The sequence below is a fragment of the Kogia breviceps genome, chromosome X (genome assembly GCF_026419965.1).
Source record: "Kogia breviceps isolate mKogBre1 chromosome X, mKogBre1 haplotype 1, whole genome shotgun sequence".
Lineage (NCBI taxonomy): Eukaryota > Metazoa > Chordata > Mammalia > Artiodactyla > Physeteridae > Kogia > Kogia breviceps.
In genome coordinates, this window is record NC_081330.1 from 131,043,846 (window position 1) to 131,067,844 (window position 23,999).

Here is a 23,999-nt window from a genome sequence, read left to right on the forward strand (position 1 = left end):
CTGTCTTCAGGACTTCTGTAATAGGTCATCCAGCCCAAATTTACTGGTAACATCAATAGTGTTTTAATGTAGAGAATTGAGCCTTTAACCTTTGACATATCTTATTAGCCACACGACTCTATCTTATAACTTAGCCTCCGATACATGAAGCAAAGCTTATTACCTCGTGGACCCCCGTGAATCATGTAGCAGAAAACAAATGAGAGAAATGAAGACGTGATTACTTGAACGTAGGTCAGTGTTAGTGATCAGCATTCTGCTTAGATAACAGTCAGTTAGCAGCAAAATGCCATAAGAGGCGGGCGTAATAAATGGTCACTGCCCTTCTCTGACCCTTTGGTGTTTGGAGGTTTCTAATACCAAAAGCCGTCCGGGAGAATGTTATGTTGTAGATTCACACGTGTGGGGCTATCCTTTGAGAAGAAATTATAATAATAAAAAAATTAGAATGTATTTCGCCTCGCATAGCAGGAAAAATAGTAGAATTGTGACCGAACACAAATTCGTCTGCCCTATGCACGGTGAGGCCAAACAAACCGAAACTTCGGAGTTTGGAGCAGACAGAGGTTTACTGCAGGGCCGTCAAAGGAGACAGGTGGCTCCTCTCCAAAAAACCCACAGCTTTCAGCAAAACATTTTTTTTTTTTCTTTTTTTCTTTTTGGTTTTTGGTACACGGACCTCTCACTGTTGTGGCCTCTCCCGTTGCGGAGCACAGGCTCCGGACGCGCAGGCGCAGCGGCCATGGCTCACGGGCACAGCTGCTCCGCGGCACGTGGGATCCTCCCGGACCGGGGCACGAACCCGCGTCCCCCGCATCGGCAAGCGGACTCTCAACCGCTGCGCCACCAGGGAAGCCCAGCAAAGCATTTTTAAAGGCCCGGTGAGGGAGGGGCATCCCAGGGTGTGTGTTCAGCTCGTGCACTGTTCTCTGATTGGTTGATGGTGAGGTCACAGGGCAGTGTCACAAGGGTGCCAGTTGGTCTGGGGGCTTTGTGCTAGTGGTCATCAAATAGTTAAATTCTCCCGTGTGGTGGTTTTTAGCATCTGAAAAAACTCAGGAAATAGGCATGAGATACAAGACCTAGGTACTTCAGAGAGGAGCTGCTGCAGGAGATATGGGGGAGGGGTCTCTGTCCCAGGAATTACGGAATCTGTGTTGATGGTAGTGACCAGGGCCCTGTAAGAGAAGTGGAGTTGGTGAGATAGGCAAGCAGGGTGGACGGAATGTGACATTTCTGACACGTGAATTAAACCCTACAGGGTGTGAATATTTTGTTCCATCAGTATCAGATTTGCAAAAAAAAAAGGAAACTCATAATGCACATACTAGTTACTGAATATCTCTCTCTCCCTTGTGCACCTAAAAAACACATACACGAAATCCAGCAAGCCAAGAGGCAAACAAAATCTCACCCTAAAATCATAATTCGAATTCATGTTTCTCAACCCTGTCCCAAGGCAGAAAAGAGTCATCTACCAGACATAACTCACTAATTTTTGTAGACCTCTCCTGACACACACCTAGTTAACTCTGCAGCTGTGAATTTGACAATTACCTGTGGGTGTGAGCCAAGATATGACCTCTGATCAAGTGAAACAGAAACAGAGCCAATTTCGAAGTTGTGATATTAATCGTGCAATGTTAGAATCGCTAATATTACGGGAGTGTTTACTGTATGCCTCACTCATGCAGTGAGGCTGTCTCTGGTCCTGATACCAAATAACCTTTCTGTCCCTGATGAAGACTGGGTCAGGTGTAGATTCCCACAGACCGGGGACAGAGCACAGGGAAGAGAAAAGATATTAGTGGCTCCACCTGAGACAACGTTTGCTGGAAGCCAGACTACCTGCTTTGAGCCCTACCCCACCCTCGACAGCTCTGTGATCTTGGCCAGTTCACTAATACCTCCCTGATTTCATTGTTTCAAACAATGGAGATAACCCCCCGTTTTGTGCTCGCTGAGAAGATTAAGAAGAGTCTGTGTGGGAATTACCTGGCGGTCCAGTGGTTAGGACTCAGCGCTTTCATTGCTGGGGGCCCTGGGTGCCATCCCTGGATCCGGGAACTGTGGTCCCACAAGCCATGCTGTGTAGTCGAATAAATCAATAAATAAGTAGAGAGTCCACGTATAAGACGGTATGTTAAAGGTTGACCCACCATATTCACGTTACCTGTTACAACCATTCCTATTCTACTTGGATGAGGAGGCGGCTTGATTCTGTGAAAAGCGTGCGGTCGTTGAACTCAGGGTAGACGTAGGTCTGACTCTGCCTTATGGCTTAAATGGATCGCGTGAGCTAGCGTCTGAATATCAGTTTTCCTAAATGCAAAATACATGCTGTGATACCTACCCTGCGTGGCTGTAGCAGGGTCAGGAATAATGAGTGCAGTGAAGATTGTTGGCACATAGGAAGTCATTTCCACAAATATATTTTAAACAACAATATTTACTGTGTAGCACAGGGAACTCCACTCAGTGCTCTGTGGTGACCTAAATGGGAAGGAAATCTAAAAAAGAGGGAATATAGGTGTACGTATGACTGTTTCGCTTTGCTGTACAGCAGAAACTAACGCAACATTGTAAAGCAACTCTACACGCCAATAAAAATTTTTAAAAACACAATATTTATGAAATAGTAACTACACGTTCTGTCAGAACCATAATTAGACTATGACCGTACCTTCCTACAACTTAATAATGGGCTGACTCATTAGCTATGAAACCCAAACACTTTACGTGCTTGGTACTAATATTCCTTGAAATGTGTTCAACGGTTTATCCCCCCCCCCCCCCCACTCACCATCCTTCCTAGAGATGTAAAATGGTTAGGGATTAAGTGGGTAGAGTCTGTCCAAACATCTCACAAGGAGTCACTTGCTTTGTTGTGATTCTCTCACTCATAAGCAGAAAGAAGCAGGGCTGCTTAAGAGTCATCCTTTAAAGAGAAGATTCTATGGTGAGATGACAAGAAACGTGCCAAATGGTCCTAAGGCGAGTACTGATCAGTTAGAGCCTCGTTTTGCCATACGAGAGCCGAGAGAACGAGGCAGCTTGGATCTCGCCCATCTGAACCACTGCTGTAAGGGAAAAAAAAAAAAAAAAAATCTCAGCAGGCAGAGGATGGGTTCTTGCAAACAGACGACATCTAACATATTGAGTGGCTTTCACAAATTAAATTGTGCGAGGATTTTTAATTCTTAACTTAAATAAATGACATCGAACATAGACATGGACTAAATGGATTATTCATCTTCAACGATAATTTAACGGTGGCCAGGTGAAGGCAGGTGAGAAGTAGATTGGTGACCTCCCACTGTCTTGCTTTATTCTGAATTCTCAAATTGCCTGTGGGCTCAAGTGGTTGGATATAGAATCTACAGTTTGCCATCACTGTGTAGGTGTCCCTTTCTTGACTAGTTGCTTGAATTATTAGGGAGTCAGTTAAGAATTACTTTATGACACTACTAGCTAGTTTTTGTAATTACCCAAAAGAAAGCTTAGAAGGAATGTAACAAGGGTTTTGAAACAATGGCACCAACTCTTTTACTGAGTGTATTTCTCTCTCTTTCTCTCTCTCTCTCTGTCTCTCCCTGTCTCTGTCTGTCTGTCTCTCTGTTTTATTTTAACAGGGGAAAAAAATGTGCTGAGATGGAAAAGAAATCAAGTAGATTTCCATGGTGGCATTTTTAAAAGCATCTTCTTAGAAAGGACAATGTAATGGTAAGTATGAAAAAAATAATCATTGCTCTCCGCTGGCTTATTTTGTGTATGCATTTACAGCCTGGTTAATTCAAATCTGGCAGTGCTTTCAGATTACTTTCCTGGTAAAAATTGTTTTCTTTTTAAAAAAAATCTATTTGAAATTCACCACAGTACAAAGCAGAGATTTCAAGCTCATTGGGAGTATACATACTGGCATGCTTTGTGAATTTAGGATTTCATAATAATTATTTCTGTCTCCAAACAGCCACAGTACAGAGTCTGTCTCATTGATGAGGCAAGAAAGTCAGCCGTCCTTATGAAATTCACCCTCATCCCCACTGGCCAATGAAAACCCACTTTCTTCTACAGTAAGCATCTCAAGCCACTGGGACCTTTGAATGGCCTCAGCATTTCATTGTATCACTTTTGCGTGTAGCCCCTGAAGAGTGCGATCCAAAATATCAGACGTGCTTCCGATGCGGGCTGTGGGTCCACTGAGGCCGCGGGATCCTTCTCTTTCTCTGAAAGCCAGAAATAGAGCATAGCCCAAGGAAGGGGAAATGGGTACAATACTTTGATGATCTATGTTTGTGAGCATACATTAATGAAGCTATGTTACAAGTCAAAATTGGGACCCTTCCCCCCCCATTTAAATTTCAGAAGGGATGTGTTTTAATATAGTTCAAGTAAATGGTTAAGACTTTTCATGGTTCAGCTGTCAATTCAAGCCCTGCTGAGGCCGTTTATATGACTACATGGATTAAATACTGGCTATTTACCTGCTTTCTTACCAAGTGCCATAACTTCTAAACATTTTTCAAAATTTAGACCACCAGTGGCTTTTCAGCATCTCTTTACAGTTAACCACCTAATTTCCCTATTTTTACTCTGTAAACTTCTGCACCTAAACAAACTTCTGGACCTTTCCTGGATTCTAAAAGATTGTCAAGGTCACGTCCTTCATTGAACTCCTATTTCTAAAAACTAGATTTCCAAACTCCTTTTCCTATTTCCTGCTATTAAAAAAACTGCTAGGTTTTTTTTCCCCAAAGGTAATTTGTGACGAATAAAGAAAGACTACTACTGACCCCCTTTTTGTGGTTAACATGCAAATTTGGAAGATGAAACAGATGAGCATATACAGTTCAACAGTCCATAAGAGCACAGTATGTGAATCCCTTGGTCTTCTGAATTTCGAACCCCCCCCTTTTTTTTTTCCATTGTCATTTTCTTTTTTCAATCTGGAGGAGCATTAATATATAACCAAGGCGTGAAGCTGCCCAAGTATTTGTCTTCCTTGTTGCACCACCAGCCTTTCGAACAACAAGCCTGTGCAGCCTTGATCGTAATCATTTCAGGAGCTGCCGTGCAAGGAGCAGTCAGTTTAATGTAACCAGCCCATCCTGGTTCTGAGGAGAGGTGGTCGTAATGTGTCTGGCATCAGACTCAGAGCTGTAGACGGCACAGCTCCGAATATGACAGCTCGGATTATGAAACCCGAAGGGAACGTGATATAAAATGCACCGTCCGGGGAAGGAAATGAGAGCTTATGAACTGGGCAAGGCTCCTTATTGTTTGCTTGTTTGTTTTTTTACTTTAATTAATTTATTTCTTATACAGCAGGTTCTCATTCGTTATCTATTTTATACATATTAGTGTATATTTGTCAATCCCAATCTCCCAATTCGCTCCCCCCACCTCCCCCCTCCCCGCTTTCCCCCACTTGGTGTCCCTACGCTGCATTTGAAAGCACTGGGTGTTTATCCATCTGTGCGTTTGTGCTAGAGTCTGACTGCTTCTCGGATAAGGGGAGCCCTTTGGAGTGTCGGTTTTGGGGTGGACTTGATGAGTGGTGGATGCTTTGTTGGAACTTTATTGTCTCCCAAGGATGGCTTGGCTGAAAAACGAAAGACAAAATTTTGAGTTTTCCTTTCGCAGAAACCTCAAGACCCCAAGTGACAGCTAAACTCTCGGTGACTCTTTAACTGGGCTGATTGTCATTTACAAGGGGAACAGGGTTCAGCTGGGGAAACACAAAGACCTGTGAGTCAGGGCATTTATGTTGTTATCCAGGTTTGCTGCTCACTAGTATGTTTTTGGTGGTCAGGCTTCTGACATGTTTAAATAATAGAGCGTATGCAATTCCCTTTTCCCTGTGAAGAATGAGTGATTATAAATGAAGAAAAACATCTGTCTAGGAAGCAGAAAGAATTCATTAGGCCTACTGAATACTTGAACATTTCAGCTTATGCCCGTTGGATCTCATTTTCCATGCCCCGTTGACTGAACCCTTTCTGGTTTTGTAGCCCTGTTGAAGGAAACGCTTTGCAATGGATCTTCGTGGTCATCCGGGAAGCTGTTGGTGAACTGATGGTAGACATTCCTTGATTTTGTTCCCAAAGGTGGCTTAGTTCGGTTCACAACTGACACCCAACGAAGAACAATGCCTTTCATGGCACTCCGGGAACCATGATTTTCTTTTCTAAGCGAAGGGATCGAGGGATGAACCAGAATTAGGGTGTTTGGTATTTTATGTTTGGACTGAATTTGCTAGTCTCTTGAAGATCCTGACTCTCAGGGTTGTGCTAGGGGCTAATACATACGAACATTGAGGCAGTTTGTTTATACGCTACTTAGTTCTGGACACACATTGTCCAAATGAATCTTTTATTAAAACATTTTGTGATTCCGAGGGACACAGATTAGTTATGTAAATCAATTTGGCGTAGCAGCTGAGTCATAGACTTAAATACAATGATAAAAATAATAATGTTAAATAATATAAATATAATATAGGTAATATATAATTATGTATAATATAAATATGTTACAAATGTAACAGTAAATTAATATAAATAGAAATTATTTGGGGGCCTCCTTGATCCTTTTCTTCTTAGCTGTTATCCAAACCCGTAATATTACCTTGTGCCAATACTACACTGCCTGTTTTTTTCCTAGTTTACTGCTTCCTTTCTGCCGAAAAGGTATATGTTAGACTGGAAAAAAGGGGCAAATGTATCATTAAAGAGCTCATCTTACACTATTTATAATTGTTTGGTGGTTTTTTTTTTTTTTGGCCATGCCACATGGCATGCTGGCTCTCAGTTGCCCAACCAGGGATCAAACCCGCACCCCCTGCAGTGCAAGCGCGGAGCCTTAACCGTTGGACCGCCGGGGAAGTCCCTATATGGTTTTTTTTTTAGGCATAAGCTAGTTTTGTTTGATTTTTGGAGGCAATCAATAAACTCAATCTTGAGGAAGTGACCATGGAACATGACCTAGGCTAAGGTGAGCCAGCTGTGGCCTGTGGGTGATTCAGTTTTTAGGAGTAGCGCCTTTTATACGACGGTGCCAGAATTGAATGGTTGCGGTAGAGATGGCATGGCCACCCTTTGACCCTTTCCATCCTTTGACCTTTTACACTGAGTCTGCTGATCCATATTTAAGGCCACGACCAGATTCTCTGGGGAGTTGGGAGCGTAGTTCACGGTGATTAGTCTGGATCCACAAATTGGTAACAAATATTAACATATAACAAATTATCAATACTGTAGCTATCTGCTTTCATATTAGGACTTCTATGAATGCACTGCTACAAGCTCATACAGCAGGTCTTTGGAATCTGGAATCTGGGATGTATGCGTCCCTGGGGTCTCCCTGGAAGTTTACACGTGAACCGAGTGTATAGGCCCCAGGGGGAGAAGCCATGGCCGTCCACAAGAAAGCGCACATGGTACAGCCACACTGATTAGCGTGGGTCGCCTCTAGCTGTTGTAGTGATAGCTTCCCATAGCGCTCTGATCCTTTAGGCTACGGTTCATACTTACGTACCTTGACCATGGGGGAAGCACCTTGACTGGTTTTGACATGCCTTTGTTCATTTGTTTCACGATCCAGAGGAAGGGAATGCGTCATTGAGCACAAGCAATTATTGTGATTTTTAAAATTTTGCTTCGCTCAACTTTAAAAAAAAAAAATAAATTTATTTATTTTATTTATTTACTTTCGGCTGCGTTGGGTCTCCGTTGCCGCGCGCGGGCTTTTCTCTAGTCGCGGCGAGCGGGGGCTGCTCTGCGCGGGCTTCTCACTGTGGTGGCTTCTCTTGTTGTGGAGCACGGGCTCTAGGCGCGCGGGCTTCAGTAGTTGTGGCGTGTGGGCTCAGTAGTTGTGGCTCGTGGGCTCTAGAGCGCAGGCTCAGTAGCTGTGGCGCGTGGGCTTCATTGCTCCGCGGCATGTGGGATCTTTGCGGACCAGGGCTCGAACCCGTGTCCCCTGCATCGGCAGGCGGATTCTTAACCACCGTGCCACCAAGGCAGTCCCTTGCTCAACTTTTGAATGAAGTGCATTCCATACCGTTAAAACCAGGGAGTTCACTGATTCCATTTTTGTGTGTGTGAGAGCATTTGCCAGCCAGGTGATTCTGACTCAGCACGCTTCCTTGAAGTGGGTAATTAATATCAGGAGGGAATGGAATTGTTTTGTCTTTCTCTGGCAGGCTGTTGAATGTCACACACTTGGGCGTGCTGTGAACCTGTAGTAAATGTTAACAAAGTATATTTTTGTTGTAGATGATTAAGGATCGTTTGCCTAAACACACGCCTTTGATATGCCCTACTTCTTTCCCTTTCCATGATGACTGCTGAAGTAAGATTTTCTGTTGTGTTCCTAAATATTTATTTAAGCATGATGTGGGGCGGTGGGGAATGTGGAACACTTAGGACTTCAGTGCGGCAGCATGTAACATAATCTACATGAGAACCGTTAGCGCATGGGATTGGAGAAATGGTCCTAATCCCTTACGTGAACCTTCCCAGGGTCCTTGGCAGGCGATTGGAAATTTAAGTAGAGAGAATTCAGTCTTCTTTGTTCCTGTCACAGCACAAGGCATGTGGAAGATTCTCAGTAAATGCTGGACAAATGCAGGTCAGCGTGCTTCTTGCTGTCATTTAACAGGGACAGGTGCTTCCTGGAAACCAGTAGCCATAAGGTCTCGCTCGGGCTGAGGAGTGCAAGTGGGCAAGTGACCTTGGACTAGTCCTCTTACCCCCTCCTGTGCCCTCAGCCTGCGTGATGCCAGCTTTATCCAGCTACAGAAGGTCCTGTCCTGTGCAAGACGTTTCCCTGCACACTGGTCCAGAGCTGCCCAGCCTCTGAGTGGATGCGGCTCTTTTCCAGCGTGCGGAAAAATCCTTCTGTGACCCTTTCGTATCAGATGGAGAAAACAGTCATTCCGGCTCATGTTAGTTATGCTTTAGGAAACCAGGCATCTTCTTTTCACCCAGGGATGAATCGGTATTATTTTACTCCTTGCATTTTGTGAATCTGGGTGGAGAAGAAAATATATGCCGTGTCTCATGACATTTTTCTACGGGTGATAACGACTTGGAAGCAGTGGAGTGTTGATTCTAGAGATTTTTTTTTTTTCCCTGCTATTTGTTCTGGTCTGGTTAATATGCATGGAAGAATATAAATTATTTAGCATTGACTTATCTGTAATTAAGTCTTCGAAATGGACTGTGATTTTTAGCTGATATATTTGCTTCTCAATTACTTAGAAAATTTAAGCCTTCCTTGGGGAATGGTTAGTCTTTCACTTGTCCTTTTAATGGTAATTGACTGGCTTGTTCAAATTATGCTGTTCCGGGAAGAAGGTTAACAAAATCTGGCAAGGTAACAAGCAAATGGCGTCCTGGATATGTGTCCTGATTAATTTCTCACCTTCCCAAAGTTGCAGATTCATCATGAAGGTAAACTTGAAAAGGGGAAATACATCAGCTACAGAGTTTAAATTTCCTAACAGGTGTTCCTTTGGTCTCTTTTGCTGCTGGTATTTACACGGAGTCTTTTATAATCCATAGTTAATTAAAAATCTCAATGAATTTAATTCTTTTGATATTGTAAGTTATATTTTTAAAATAGTTAAACCAAGTACTCGCTCAAAAAGCAATGAATGAGGGTAAATTGAGGCTGAACGTGGAATCATGGTCATTGGTTATTTTATGCTTGGAAATGTCAGATTATCGTTGGAGCATTTTACTGAAACCAGTCCCAGTAGTGAACCCTTGTTTACTGTAGCTTACTCCTCTCAGGTATTTTTTAATCATTACCATTTCAGTGGTCAGGTCTTTGAACCCGTCTCTGAAATGATGTGACGTGAACCATTTAAAAATTTTTCTGAAAGGAGTAAAGTAGCCCAGGATGAGTGAGGATCCAGGGATATCTGACCAGAATTGAACTGATTTGAGGATAAAGTCCATTTCATTGCATTGCCTTTCAAAGTACAGAAGACAACAGTGGAAGTCATTTTCCACAGTGGCGCCATCTTGTTTTTGCACAGCTGAAGATCAGTGAATTGCTCTTCTATCTTCAGGATAAATTGGAATCATTCTTTTTCATGTTGAAATGGCTAAACTGCTTTGGAAAGAAACATCAAAATGATGTGACGTTTCAGGACGTAGGGAGACCGCTCTAAAGCTCTGATGGTGTAGACTTTCTCAGAAATGTTTTCCGCTGGCTGCTGGTTGAGAATCTTTCTGATCAAGTTCTTTCTAAGGGCCCCTCTGTGGGGAGATGCAGTGTCAGTCTTTCACATCTGAAAGGCGCCCTCCTGAATTCTCACCGCTACATCTGCTGTATTTTTCTCAGCCAGTCTTCTTGAAGGAAGTAGAAGTCAAAGTGCATTTTCCCCACTTTCCACTCTTTTTGCAATCTATTAATTTCCTACTGCCACTGTAACTGGTGATCTCAAACTTAATGGTTTGACACACAGCGCACCTTATTAACAAATTCAGTTCTGGAGGTCAGATGTCCGGGGCAAAGACCAGGGTCGGCAGGGTTGGTTCCTTCTGGAAGGTGTAGGGGAGGATCCATCGTGTTACCTTCTCTCATGTCTCGCGTACCTTAGTTCCTGGCCCCACAGCCCGACACCACCTCTCTCTGGTTCAGTTCTCACCTCTCCTTCTCTGACTCTGCCCCCTGCCCCCTCCCTGGAAGGACCTTGTAATTCCACTGGGCTTGCCCAGATAACCCGGGGGCATCTCCCCATCTCAAGACCCTTCATTTAATCCCATCTGCACAGTCCATGTAAAGTTCTCTGCCAGGGAAGGTTGTATGTTCTCAGGGATTCTGGAAAGTCAGAAGCGGATGACTTTGGAGGGCATTTTTCCACCCGCCACACTTGGAAGGCTAGGATCCTGTGAGTCAGGAGATACATGTCACCTGTCACCTTCAGGGACCTCTACACCCTACATCTCCTTCATTGGCATTTGGCATGCTCTCTCCTCCATCTCTCTCTCTCTCTCTCTTTTTTTTTTTTTTGGCTGTGCCATGCGACATGTGGGGTCTTAACTCCCCGAGCAGGGATCGAACCTACAGCGCCCCCGGCAGTGGAAGCTCGGACTCCTAACCACTGGACCGCCGGGGAAGTCCCCTCTCCTCCATCTCTTTGACAACATTCTTATTTCTCGTTTTCCCCCCTTCCTAGCATCCTCTTCACTTCTTTTCTTCCCCACGCCCCTTCCCTCTTCTTTGCTCCTCTCCCTTTGGAAGCTCACCCTCTGCCCTTGATGGAGGCTGCGTGTACGAGAGCCTCACATGTGTGAACAAAGACTGGGGGCCTTTGGTAGACTGACCTCAGACTCCCCTCTCTACCCCATCTCTGACATCCCTCCACATACACTCTGTCCCAGGCATGTCATACCGTTCAGAACCTTCCAGACCCAGCCCTGTTCCATTTCAGACCTCCACGTCTCTTGCAGGGATGCCCCCCTTTCCTCCCTCAGCTGACCGTTCTTGAAGCTGGAAAAATTCATTTCAACCTTCTGATTCCATTTGCACCTCGACATCACTTCTCAGGGAAGCCTTGCTCCCCCCCCCAAAATCCATTACTGAAGAGAGCATCTCCGTGATAATGGGAGTCCCCCTGCCTCTTTAACGCCTCACTTCTCTCCTAGACCAAAAATCTAGGTATTGGAAATATTTTATATCGCCGTAACCCTCACCTCATCTGACACAGTGTCCGCTACACGGTGAAAAATTACTGATCAAATTAATGTTATGATAAAATAGTAGCGGCGGAGACTGTGTTTAGAGGTAATCTCAGTGCGCTGCCGTCAGTCTCTTATACTTTTACGTATTTGTGTTACTTGCGTAGTACGTGTATCTGTGTAAATTATAATAGATTATTGAAGAAGTCATGATGCTCCTTAGAGTTCTTTGTGCCTCCTGCTGAGATGGAGCAAGTCGATCCGGAGTTGTCAAAAGAGGGCACGCGCTCCAGATGACCGGAGCGGTCCTCATCCACACAGCTCGGTCCGCGTATTCCGGAGAGCCATCGATGCCCCAAGGGAGGCGAGAATTATGCTCCATCCTGAGCACAGAGAGTGATGGTTGCTGTCACTCCAAGGGGTCGAGGCAACATATTGGTGTCTCCTAATGCAATAGTGTTTTCCTCCAAGAATGCTCTGCCTTCACTTTACTTAAAGAAAAATGTCGGCCCCGGTGGTGGAGAGGAACGGATATCGCCTTGTGCTGGTGGATGGGAGTTTTGCTCCAGGGAAGAAACTAAAGAGTAATATTTTCAAAATACCATCGAGAGATGAAAGTGAACTTTAAAAAAAAAGTGCTGTCAGCAGTTTAGACCTTCTGAAGGTCATGTGGAGAATTGCTTAACTGGAGTTATTGCAACTATGAGTAGTAACTTTTTCTTTTTTGAAGAATGGCCTAGCCAAAGAGTTTTTTTCTTAACCCAGTTCTGCTGCTAACTTTCTTTTTATAAATAGTAAACAGACATGTCCGATGTTAATGATAATAAACGGACACATTACATTGGAACACATTCATCTTAATTTGTATCCTGGTGTAGTTTTCTGTTTGTTTGTTTATAAATTTATTTATTTATTATTATTATTTTGGGCTGCATTGGGTCTTCATTGCTGCATGCGGTCTTTCTGTAGTTGCTGTGAGCGGTGGCTTCTCTTGTTGTGGAGCACGGGTTCTAGGCACCCGGGCTTCAGTAGTTGTGGCTCGCGGGCTCAGTAGTTGTGGCGCATGGGCTCTAGAGTGCAGGCTCAGTAGTTGTGGCTCACGGGCTTAGTTGCTCCATGGCATGTGGGATCTTCCCAGACCAGGGCTCAAACCCGTGTCCCCTGCATTGGCAGGCGGATTCTTAACCGCTGCACCACCAGGGAAGTCCCTGAATATTATATTTTCCAGAAATATAAATGAGATTGACTCAATTTTTTTTGTGTGTGTGTGGTACGCGGGCCTCTCACTGTTGTGGCCTCTCCCATTGCGGAGCACAGGCTCCGGACGCGCAGGCTCAGCGGCCACGGCTCGCCGGCCCAGCCGCTCCGCGGCACGTGGGATCCTCCCGGACAGGGGCACGAACCCGCGTCCCCTGCATTGGCAGGCGGACTCTCAACCACTGCGCCACCAGGGGAGGCCCCTGACTCAATTTTTTAAAAAAAATTTATGGAAATAGAGTTGATTTACAGCGTTGGGCCAATCTCTGCTGTCCAGCACAGTGACTCAGTTATACACGTATATATTCTTTTTCATATTCTCTTCCATGATGGTTTATCCCAGGAGATTGGATATAGTTCCCTGTGCTCTACAGTAGGACTTGTTGTGTATCCATCCTATACATACTGGTTTGCATTTGCTGACCCCAAACTCCCAGTCCTTCCCTCCCCCTCCCCCGCCCCTTGGCAACCACAAGTCTGTTCTCTATGTTTATGCTGACTCAATTTTTGATTAAAGACCCCTGGGCTGAGTGAAGACACTCATGGCCATTATGAACCCTTTAGAAGTAAAATGAACAGGAGAAGATACAGCTTGTGATCTTGAATTGATTGGATAACAAGGATGGCAGAAAGTGAGGAAATTCACCGAGGAAACGTCAGACCTCAATGTTGGCAAATGTATTTTGATGAGCATCTAATATACCTACCCTGATTCCTGATTCCAGATAATTTCTGTGTAAATTTTCACTTTTAGTCCTATTTCTTACTTATTTTGAGGTTGGTTTTATTTTCCCCATTTAAAAAACATATTTTTATCGGAGTATAGTTGATTTACAATGTTTGGTTAATATCAGGTATACAGCAAAGTGATTCAGTTATATATACATATATCCACTCTTTTATTTTTTTTTTTTAGATTCTTTTCCCATATAGGCCATTGCAGAGTATTGAGTAGAGTTCCCTGTGCTACACAGTAGGTCCTTATTAGTGATCTATTTTATATATAGTCGTGTGTATGTGTCAATCCCCATCTCCCGATTTATCGCTCCTCCCCGTCGTTTGGTAACCATAAGTTTGTTTTCTACATCTGTGACTCTTTTTCTGTTTTGTAAATAAGTTCATTCATTTGTACCCTTTTTTTTTTAGATTCTGTATATAAGCGATATCATATGGTATTTGTCTTTCTCTGTCTGACTTACTTCACTCAGTATGACCATCTCTAGGTCCATCCATGTTTCTGCAGATGTCCTATTTCTTACTTATTTAAAAATTGTTTTAATCCTTTTTTAAAATTTTGCTTGGCCGTGCGGCACGCGGGATCTTAGTTCCCAGACTATCGAACCTGCGTCCCCTGCAGTGAAAGCACAGCGTCTTAACCACTGGACCGCCAGGGAATTCCCTTATTTTTTTTTTTCTTTTTTCTTAGAGGCATCTTTGCCAGATAAAAATGAAGAAAAGAAATTAAATGCTTTAGGATTTGATATGTACCTGAAAAACATTACATCAAGCTATTTATTCAATGACTTTGGAAAGCATTGAATTCAATGTAATGAATTCTATTTCATGGAGTGCATTCTCCCTACTTCAAGGTGGTGTAATACCACCTAATTTGTTTTTTATTGAAGTGTAGTTGCTGTACAATATTATATAAGTTACAGGTGTACAACATAATGATTCACAATTTTAAAGGTTATACTCCATTTATAGTTACTATAAAACTTTGGGTATATTCCACGTGTTGTGCAATATATCCTTGTAGCTTATTTTATATCTAAGAGTTTGTTCCTCTTACCACCCTCCTCACATCTCTCCCCTCTCACCTTCCCTCTCCCCACTGGGAACCCCACTACATTATTCTCTATATCTGTGAGTCTGCTTCCTTTCTGTTGTATTCACTAGCTGGTTAATACTACCTAATTTTATGCCACCCTGCCATTTATATGCCGTTTATATTAAACCCAGGTCCTTGTATAGTGGTATTTTTCTCAGAGTAAGAAAAATAAATGACTTCTTTGAACGGTGCAGGATTTGGATGGAACACACGTATTTTTTTTAAATCCAGGTTAGATTGAATGCAAGCATTTTTTAACCTCTTTTAAAACTCTAAGCTCAGTTGATCTTCTGTTAGACGAGAGGTTTTCCATCCATGTGGCAAAGTACTGTTTTTCCCCCTACTGTCAAGGAAATAGAAGATGTTTATTTGGAGGAGTTGAATGCAAGAGAGAAGGACCCAGGGACTTCAGAATTAGTGGAGTGAGGACTCAAGTCTCCAGACAGAACAATTAGGGAATTACATACATTCTGCATCCCAGTGGCAAGTGGTATCCTGCTGCCCCCTACTTCCCTCCCGAGTTGAAAGCCACTAGGCTTGTGCAAACACGTATGGGAGGCACCTTTTTATGGGGAAACTGAATGAGCAGTGAAAAGAATTCCACAAATAGCATCTGAAAGCCATTTGAGTAACTTGCTTTTTCACTGTATAGAAGTAGTCTACCTGCTGAGGACCACAGCCTACTGACGCAGAGCTTCTTCGTCAGTGAGAAAAGATAGCCTTACACCCTAGATATTTTAGGGCAGCTTCCAATAAGAGAGTCTGAAAAAAAATGAAAAATGGAAAAGAGTTATCTGGAGGAAACATACACAGCACCAACTAGAAACGTGAAAAAAGAAAAAAACCCTCTCATCTATAACTTGCGGGAGATATGCTAAAATACCAATCCTTTAAAAAAGTGGGAATCCTATGAAAAAGTAACATAATAGCCAAATTACAAAAAAAAAAAAAAAATGGATCCAGATGTAAATATGAAGATATTTCCTATGGATAAAACCTATGGAAAAAAAAGGAAAGAAAGAAAATTAAGTCTCAATCTAGGAATTCATCATCCAGTGCTTCCAGCAAAGGGTGACAAAGAATAAAAGAGGCAGAAAAGACTTATAAATAATTTTCATTTTACCCCCATCATTGAACGATCTAAGCTTTCACACTTACGTGGCACATTGGATGCCCAGCGTGAGAATGAAATGAAATTCACACCCGAAGCACACTGCTGTGAAGTTTCAGAACAGCAGCTACACAGAGAAGATCCTCAGAGCGGTTGGAAGGGCAAGTTAAAAAAAAAGAGAAAACCCCCCGAATAATCAGTAGTTAGAATGCCACAGGCCCTTCAGAGTCTTTCGCAAAGATTCAACAGCAGAAATTTCCACAACCCTAGATGGAACTGATTTCCGACCTAGAACTCCACTCTGAACCAAACTATCCATGTGAGGTCAGAGTCTAGAATTCGAACTCATGCGTGGTCTCCAAAGATCGACTTTTCATGCCCTTTTTCTCAGAAGGCCGTGTGATAATGTGTTCCTTCAAATAGCAGAATACACAGTGAATGGAAATGGTTTCCAAGAAACAATGAACTTCACAGAAAATAGCCAGAGGAATTGAGTCCCCCGGGGAACTCCGGGCAAAGACTGGGACACAAAAGGATGCTCCAGAGAGACATCAAGGAAAAAAAATAAACGAAAAGGAAATGAAGCATTTGATCCCGTGGAGACAGTCCTTGAGATGAGCGTTAGTTCTGTGGGAGCTTTTAGAAAAATGAACAGTAGATTCACAGAAAGTATGAAAGTGACACTCTGAGGCTGTTATTGTCTTCAGTTAAAACAGGTGATTCAAAAAAGAAGATTTTGTTAAGAGTACAGAGCTTGGTTCAAGAGTGAACGTTAATTGCACGGTTACAATGATGTTTGTACTAGAAAATGAGATAAGCAAAAGTGTGGGAACTGTATAGGGAAATTTAGAGGCAAATAGGGTGGATCACCTCTAGATAGTATCTAAAAAAGACTTCTCAAGAGAAAGGAGCAAACTGTTTAGAACTATGACGGAGCGTATTTGAAGAAGCAAAGCTGAGACACCTGAAAATCTTTCCCCTCCCGAGGTAGCCATGGTGATGGGGGAGGGGGTGAACCTTGGGGGAGGAATTTGTTGTTTGATGTTATTGTTGCTGCTGAAATAATACTTACAGTTTGGCTTTGAAGACAGCATAGGAGCCTTTCTTTGTTGAAACGAAATTTTTCTGAAGGAAAAATAAAATAAAACAAGACCCAAATTTCCCAGGGTGTGTAGGTGGATATACCCTTTTCTAAAGCATCGTCTGGCCAGTCGGGCCACCCATTAGAATCACCTGGAGGGTTTGAGAAATACCAACACCTGTGCCTCGCCCCGCCCCCAGCCCAGAGATGCTGACAGAGTCGGTCTGGAGTGCAGCCTGAGTAGGTGGTATATTTCACTTCTCCCCGAGGATTCTAATAAACAGCCACCTTTGAGAACCAGGCACCTACAGTAACACGGATTCCTGCCTCTTTAAAAATCACCTCCACGGTTTCCTTCACCGAGGTAAGGCGCTTTCCCTTAAAAGATAAAATGAGGATATAACCTGAGCAAACTTCATGACTCAGTTGTTTCTTATTCCTTATTACCGGATGTGTTCTTTATAGAAAGGCAGTCATTGCTGAAAAATGACCTAATGCTTTTCTCAGAAAGCCTTTCATATCTCTGGTTGTTTTTTCTTTCTTTTTTCTTTTTTTTTTTTTTAAACTGAAGTCACAGAATGTTCTCGTTGTGGAGCGCTTTGTCTGTCCTACAGGAAGCCCACTGGGCTGGTTCAATGGCTCCGTTGCGATTTAATTGTTCCACTTTTTCCTGTTTCTGGAATGGCGCATGAAGTTGCATTAGATACAATTATCTCAGCTTGTGTTTCCCGGGCAGTCGGTCGTCTTAAGTGGCTCCTTGGAGGAGCTCCTTGCGTTCCGCTGGTCTGTTTGCGTGAGGTCCTTTCACTCGGAAGTGAGGGGCGTCATTGCTGGCCCTAGAAATGTGTTTACTGGTCGAGCATGCTTGCGTGGAAGCCAAAACTCCTTTCAGTATAATCTGGCCTTTCCGGAGCTTCTACATTGAGGAGTGTTTTCTACCAGTCAGCGCTGGCCATTATGAATAGCATCCTCTTTTGCAGCTAGTATAGCCTACATTTCTTCAATGCACTTTATATGCGGTAAATATCAGGTGGGGTGTACGTCTCTATATTATTAGCTGAGAAGCCAGGGGCTCACCAAAGTGTTTATTTTATTTTTTGGCTGCAGCATGTGGCATGCGGGATCTTAGTTCCCCAACCGGGCATCGAACCCTTGCCCCCTGCGTTGGGAGCGCAGAGTCTTTCTTAACCACTAGACCGCCAGGGAAATCCGCCAAGTGTTTATTTTTGAAAAGTCCCTTTTATCCCAGGAGAAGCCCACTCACAAAATCCATGCAGTGCTGACAGAGCTGGCTTTGTGATAGGATCTAATCCTCGAGTCTCTTAAATGATGGATGTCACTAGAACTTATGTACTGGGTCTTCGGTTCCAGACATCTGTGTTCCCTCCTGCCTCGAGGTCCCGTCCTGTGATCTGGAAAACCAGCCTATTTCCAGGAGACGGTTCTCCTTGGAGGCAGGGCTGTGTCTCCCTCCTGCCTCTTCTGATTTTCCTTTACCTTTTTTGAAGAGTTCGGGCTTCCTAACTTTACTCTTAGAATATCCTTAAAGCTAATGAATTTCTGATGTTCTTGAGTATATTTTTAAAAGCTCTTAATTTGTGAGTAAAATTAAGCATCAAAATGGGCCTCCTCGGAAGGAGGCTTCTAATTTTAATCTAGTCTGTAAAAATCTCGGGGAAAGCAGCCACACATGTGCACACGTACACACGTACACACTTAAAGTTTGTTAATACCTATTGAAGGCAGTCATCTGAGCTGCCATATATTCAGTGTTTTCCTAATGACCTAATTAACTCAAAGGATATTCTTAACAGAGGCAAATTGTTTTGCAGGTGGTCGTCTTAAAGCCTCTTTGACGCAATCAGCCTGTGCGTCTCCAATATTTGAAGCTGCAAAGGAGTTTAGTCTTCACATGGCACCCTGGCTGTTGGTAAATTTCCACTCAGGGGAATTTGCCAGATGAAAATTTAACAGCAAGGTTTTATATGTGTGTGTATCATGTGTGTATCACGTCCTCTACGTGATAACCGTCAGGGGTGGGCCAGTGGAAAAGAACATGCAGTAACAGAGACTAGTTAAAGGATAATTAAACGTAGGGGAAATAGAACCATCACGGCAGAGGATTTAATTGGGTTTAATTGGGTTAAGAGGAGTAGGCCAGAATGAAAGAATAGCTCTTAATAGGAGGTCTGAAAATAGGCAAGGAAAGCATTCATCGCAGAAAAAATAATCTGTGGCAGCTGATTATTGTAGTGAAAAATAAATCAACCTTTTTATGTCCTTCCCTGTACAGAAAGAGGTGAAGGGAAGAAAGAAATCTTCCCACATATACACTGAAGAAAAGCAAGAGAGAGTTTTCAGATGCAAAAGGGAGGCGGTACAGGTTATAAGTCAGAAGGGATAGACTTACCTTTTTTTAGAGTTTCAGGATTTTGTCATTTGTTAAACACTTTGGAGCTTATGTAACATTGAGCCTTCCCGCATCCTTTGTCTTAGAAATGGACCGTAGGGAATAGGTAGGACATATGGAGAAGCAGTGGGTTTGTGCACGCCTCCATCCATGCTGTTCACCCCTGGATCTCTTCTGGGTGGCTTTAATGAGTTCAGACTCTGGTTACCCAGCAGCCAATGGCAGATTTTTTTTTAATGGGAGTATAGTTGATTTACAATGTTGGGTTAGTTTCAGGTGTACAGCAAACGGAATCAGTAATGCATATACATAGATCCACTCTTTTTTTAGATTCTTTTCCCATATAGGTCATTACACAGTATTGAGTAGAGTTCCCTGTGCTGTACAGTAGGTCCTTATTAGTTATCTATTTTATATACAGTAGTGTGTATCTGTCAATCCCAGTCTCCCAATTTATTCCTCCCCCCGTTTCTCCCTGGTAACCCTAAGTTTGTTTACTACATCTGTGACTGTATTTCTGTTTTGTAGATAAGTTCATTTGTATCCTTTATTTTAGATTCCACATATAAGTGATATCATAAGATGTTTGTCTTTCTCTGTCTGGCTTACTAATTCACTTAGTATGATCATCTCTAGGTCCATCCATGTTGTTGCAAATGGCATTATTTTGTTTGTTTTTTTTATGGCTGAGTAATATTCTATTGTGTATATGTACCACATCTTCTTTTTCCATTCATCTGTCAGTGGACACTTAGGTTGCTTCCGTGTCTTGGCTATTGTAAATAGTGCTGCAGTGAACATTGGAGTGCACGTGTGTTTTCGAATTATGGTTTTCGCAGGGTATATGCCCAGGAGTGGGATTGCTGGATCATACGGAAACTGTTATTTTTAGCTTTTTAAGGAACCTCCATACTGTTCTCCATAGTGGCTGCACCAATTTACATTCCCATGAACAGTGCAGGAGGGTTCCTTTTTCTCCACACCCTCTCCAGCATTTGTTGTTTGTAGACTTTTTTCTTTTCTTTTTTTTTTTTTTTTTTTGCGGTACGCGGGCCTCTCACCGCTGTGGCCTCTCCCGTTGCAGAGCACAGGCTCCGGACGCGCAGGCGCAGCGGCCACGGCTCACGGGCCCAGCCGCTCCGCGGCACGTGGGATCCTCCCGGACCGGGGCACAAACCCGCATCCCCTGCATCGGCAGGCGGACTCGTAAGCACCGCGCCACCAGGGAAGCCCTGTTTTATTTATAGTAGCGTGTATATGTTAATCCCAGACTCTTAATTTATTCCTCCCCTCCTTTCCCCTTTGGTAACCATAAGTTTGTTTTCTGTGGCTGTGAGTCTGTTTCTGTTTTGTAAGTACGTTCGTTTGTATCATTTTTTAGATTCCACATGTAAGTGATATCATATGGTATTTGTCTTTCTCTTTCTGACTTACTTAGTATGATCATCTCTAGGTCCATCCATGTTCCTGCAAATGACAGTATTTCATTCTTATTTATGGCTGAATAATATTCCAGTGTATATGTATACCCCACATCTTCTTTATCCATTTATTTGTCGATGGACATTTAGGTTGCTTCCATGCCTTGGCTATTGTAAATAGTGCTGCTGTGAACGCTGGGGTGCATGTGTCTTTTCGAATTAGAGTTTTCCTCTTTTTTGGACATATGCCCAGGAGTGGGATTGCTGGATCATATGGTAGCTCTTTTTTTTTTTTTTTTTTTTTTCGGCCATGCTGCATGGCTTGCAGGATCTTAGTTCCCCGACCAGGGATTGAACCTGGGCCGCCTGCAGTGGAAGCGCCGAGTCCTAACCACTGGACCGCCAGGGACTTCCCAGTAGCTGTATTTTTAATTTTTTAAGGAACCTCCACACTGTTCTCTGTAGTGGCTGCACCAACTTACATTCCCACCAACAGTGCAAGAGGGTTCCCTTTTCTCCACACCCTCTCCAGCATTTGTTGTTTGTAGACATTTTGATGATGGCCGTTCTGACTGGTGTGGTTAGTTGTTGTGGTTTTTTTTTTCAAACCATACAAGTGTTTGGGTTTTTTATCTCCCTTAATTGGGGTATAGTTGCTTTACAATGTTGTGTTAGTTTCTCCTGTACAGCAAAGTAAATCAGCTATATGTGTACATATATCCCCTCTTTTTTGGATTTCCTTCCCATTTAGGTCACCACAGAGCACTGAGTACAGTTCCCTGTGCTATACAGCAGGTTCTCATTAATTATCTGTTTTGTTTTTTTGTTTGTTTCTTTGTTTTTGTGTGTGGTACGCGGGCCGTTCACTGTCGTGGCCTCTCCCGTTGCGGAGCACAGGCTGCGGACGCGCAGGCTCAGCGGCCACGGCTCACGGGCCCAGCCGCTCCGCGGCACGTGGGATCCTCCCAGACCGGGGCACGAACCCGCGTCCCCTGCGTCGGCAGGCGGACTCTCAACCCCTCCGCCACCAGGGAAGCCCCACGTTTGTAGACTTTTTGATGATGGCCACTCTGAGCTTTCTGAGTCCAGTGGCAAATTAATTAACTTCTCTCCTTCTGACTCTCTCCCTGCCTCCGTCCACTTGTGGTGTTGCAAATGGAAACTCACATTCGCTATCGTTTTCTATGTATCTAGGGTTAGAAAGACGTGTGAGTTTTCAACATGCCTTTATTCTCAAGTTTTAGGTTTAAAATTTAAGTGGCTTCAGTTCAGAAAGAGAGGAGGACCCTGCCTTTGCTGGAATCATTCCAGAGGTGCAGGGGTGCCCTGGCCTTGGAGGTGATCCCTGCCTCTTCCGTATACAAGTGGTGTAGATAAAGGATGAATTCCTGGTCCCGATATTCCTATTAGTGACTTGTTGTGGGCGTAGCTTTGACCACTCGGGAAGCCAGGCTGAGGTGGGGTCGGGTTCCCGCAAAGGCCTATGGGGAGGGATGCCCAGGAAGACTTCCCCGACCTGGACACATGTGACCACAGCAAAGCAAGACCTTCAGGTGGAGGTGTCATACCTTCTCGCGGGGGACTTACGCTAAGGGGAGTTTTTCCGAAGGGAGGGCAGGAGAGCCAGAAAAGCCTTGTTACAAGATGGCTGAGTGGGTGGTCTTTATTCACTCAACCACATGTACCTTATCCACCAGCCAGAAAGCCCTTCTGTAACCAGGTCAGGGTAGCTGGAGATGCAGGCGGTATCAGTAGTTTGGCAGTTAGTCAAGGGATTTTAACCATACCTACTCGGTGTGTGTGTGTGTGTGTGTGTGTGATCCCTTTGTCAGTTTGGGGAAAAATATACACCCTTTCTGAAAATAGTATTTTAAGTCATAAGATAAATAACGTTAAAAGGAAACCAGTTTTATTGACATAGTTATCAAGATATTCTTTAAATGTGCTGTAGTATTTTATTATTGAAGTATAGCCAATTTCCAACATTGTGTAAATTTCTGCTGTACAGCAAAGTGACTCAGTTATACGTATATATATATATGTTATTTTTCATATTCTTTTCCATTATGGTTTATTATAGGGTATTGAATATAGTTCCCTGTGCTCTATAGTAGGACCTTGTTTATCTTTTTTATGTATACTAGTTTGTATATGCTAATCCCAAACTCCTAATTTATTTTCCCCCCTTTCCCCTTTGATAACCATAAGTTTGTTTTCTATGTCTGTGAGTCTGTTTCTGTTTTGTAAATAAGTTCATTTTTATCATTTTTTTAGATTCCACATATAAGTGATATCATATGGTGTTTGTCTTTCTCTGTCCGATTTACTTCACTTAGTATGATCATCTCTAGTTCCATCCATGTTGCTGCAAATGGCATTACTCCATTCGTTTTCATGGCTGAGTAATATTCCATTGTATATTCGTACCACATCTTCTTTATCCATTCATCCGTCAGTGGACACTGAGCTTGCTTCCGTGTCTTGGCTGTTGTAAATAGTGCTTCTATGAACATTGAGGGGCATGTATCTTTTTAAAAATATTTATTTATTTGACTGTGCTGGGTCTTAGTTGCATGCAGGATCTTCACTGAGGTGGGATCTCTTTTTAGTTGCAGCACGTGGGATCTAGTTCCCTGGCCAGGGATTGAACCCGGGCCCCCTGCGCTGGGAGCACGAAGTTTTAACCCCTGGACCACCAAGGAAGTCCCTGCATGTATCTTTTTCAATTAGAGTTTTCTCTGGATATATTCCCAGGTGTGGGATTGCTGGATTGTAAGATGTGTCATAGTATTTTATGTGCTTCTTTTTTTGTGTTTTAAGTAACCAGATCTAGTTAAGCGGCTGATAATTGTCACAACTGTAAAGTAGTGGTGACTATAGACAGCATGTTGTGATATCTGCCATAGCATTAATTTGATAAGAAAATATGTGACTTCTCCTGGGGCAAAGTTACAGGGACTTCTCCTATTACTGAGTGTGTGTCTGTTACACCTACATTCATAATTGAAGCAAAGCCTAAATTTCGCTTCACGTTTACTGAAAACAAAGATGTCATGTCTCTCATCTGTTCTAGTTTATAGAACCCCTGGGTTCTGTTCAGGGGCACCTGGGTGGACTCTGGGTAGAGAAACTGAATTTGGAACTGGGTAGAGGAAAGGATTTAAAAATTTACTTTCTTCAGCTGTTCTTTTTAAAACC

General features: G+C 43.2%; 1 protein-coding gene across 5 annotated transcripts in view; it reads left to right on the plus strand.

The window, feature by feature from the left end:
* NLGN4X (neuroligin 4 X-linked) overlaps positions 1 to 23,999 on the plus strand; it is a 333,213-nt gene that overhangs the window by 36,076 nt on the left and 273,138 nt on the right. For all 5 annotated transcript variants that reach the window (XM_067023747.1, XM_067023746.1, XM_059050270.2 and 2 more), the window contains one exon: positions 3,633 to 3,723. The gene's annotated coding sequence lies outside the window, so the exon portion shown is untranslated. The remainder of the gene's footprint in view (positions 1 to 3,632; positions 3,724 to 23,999) is intronic.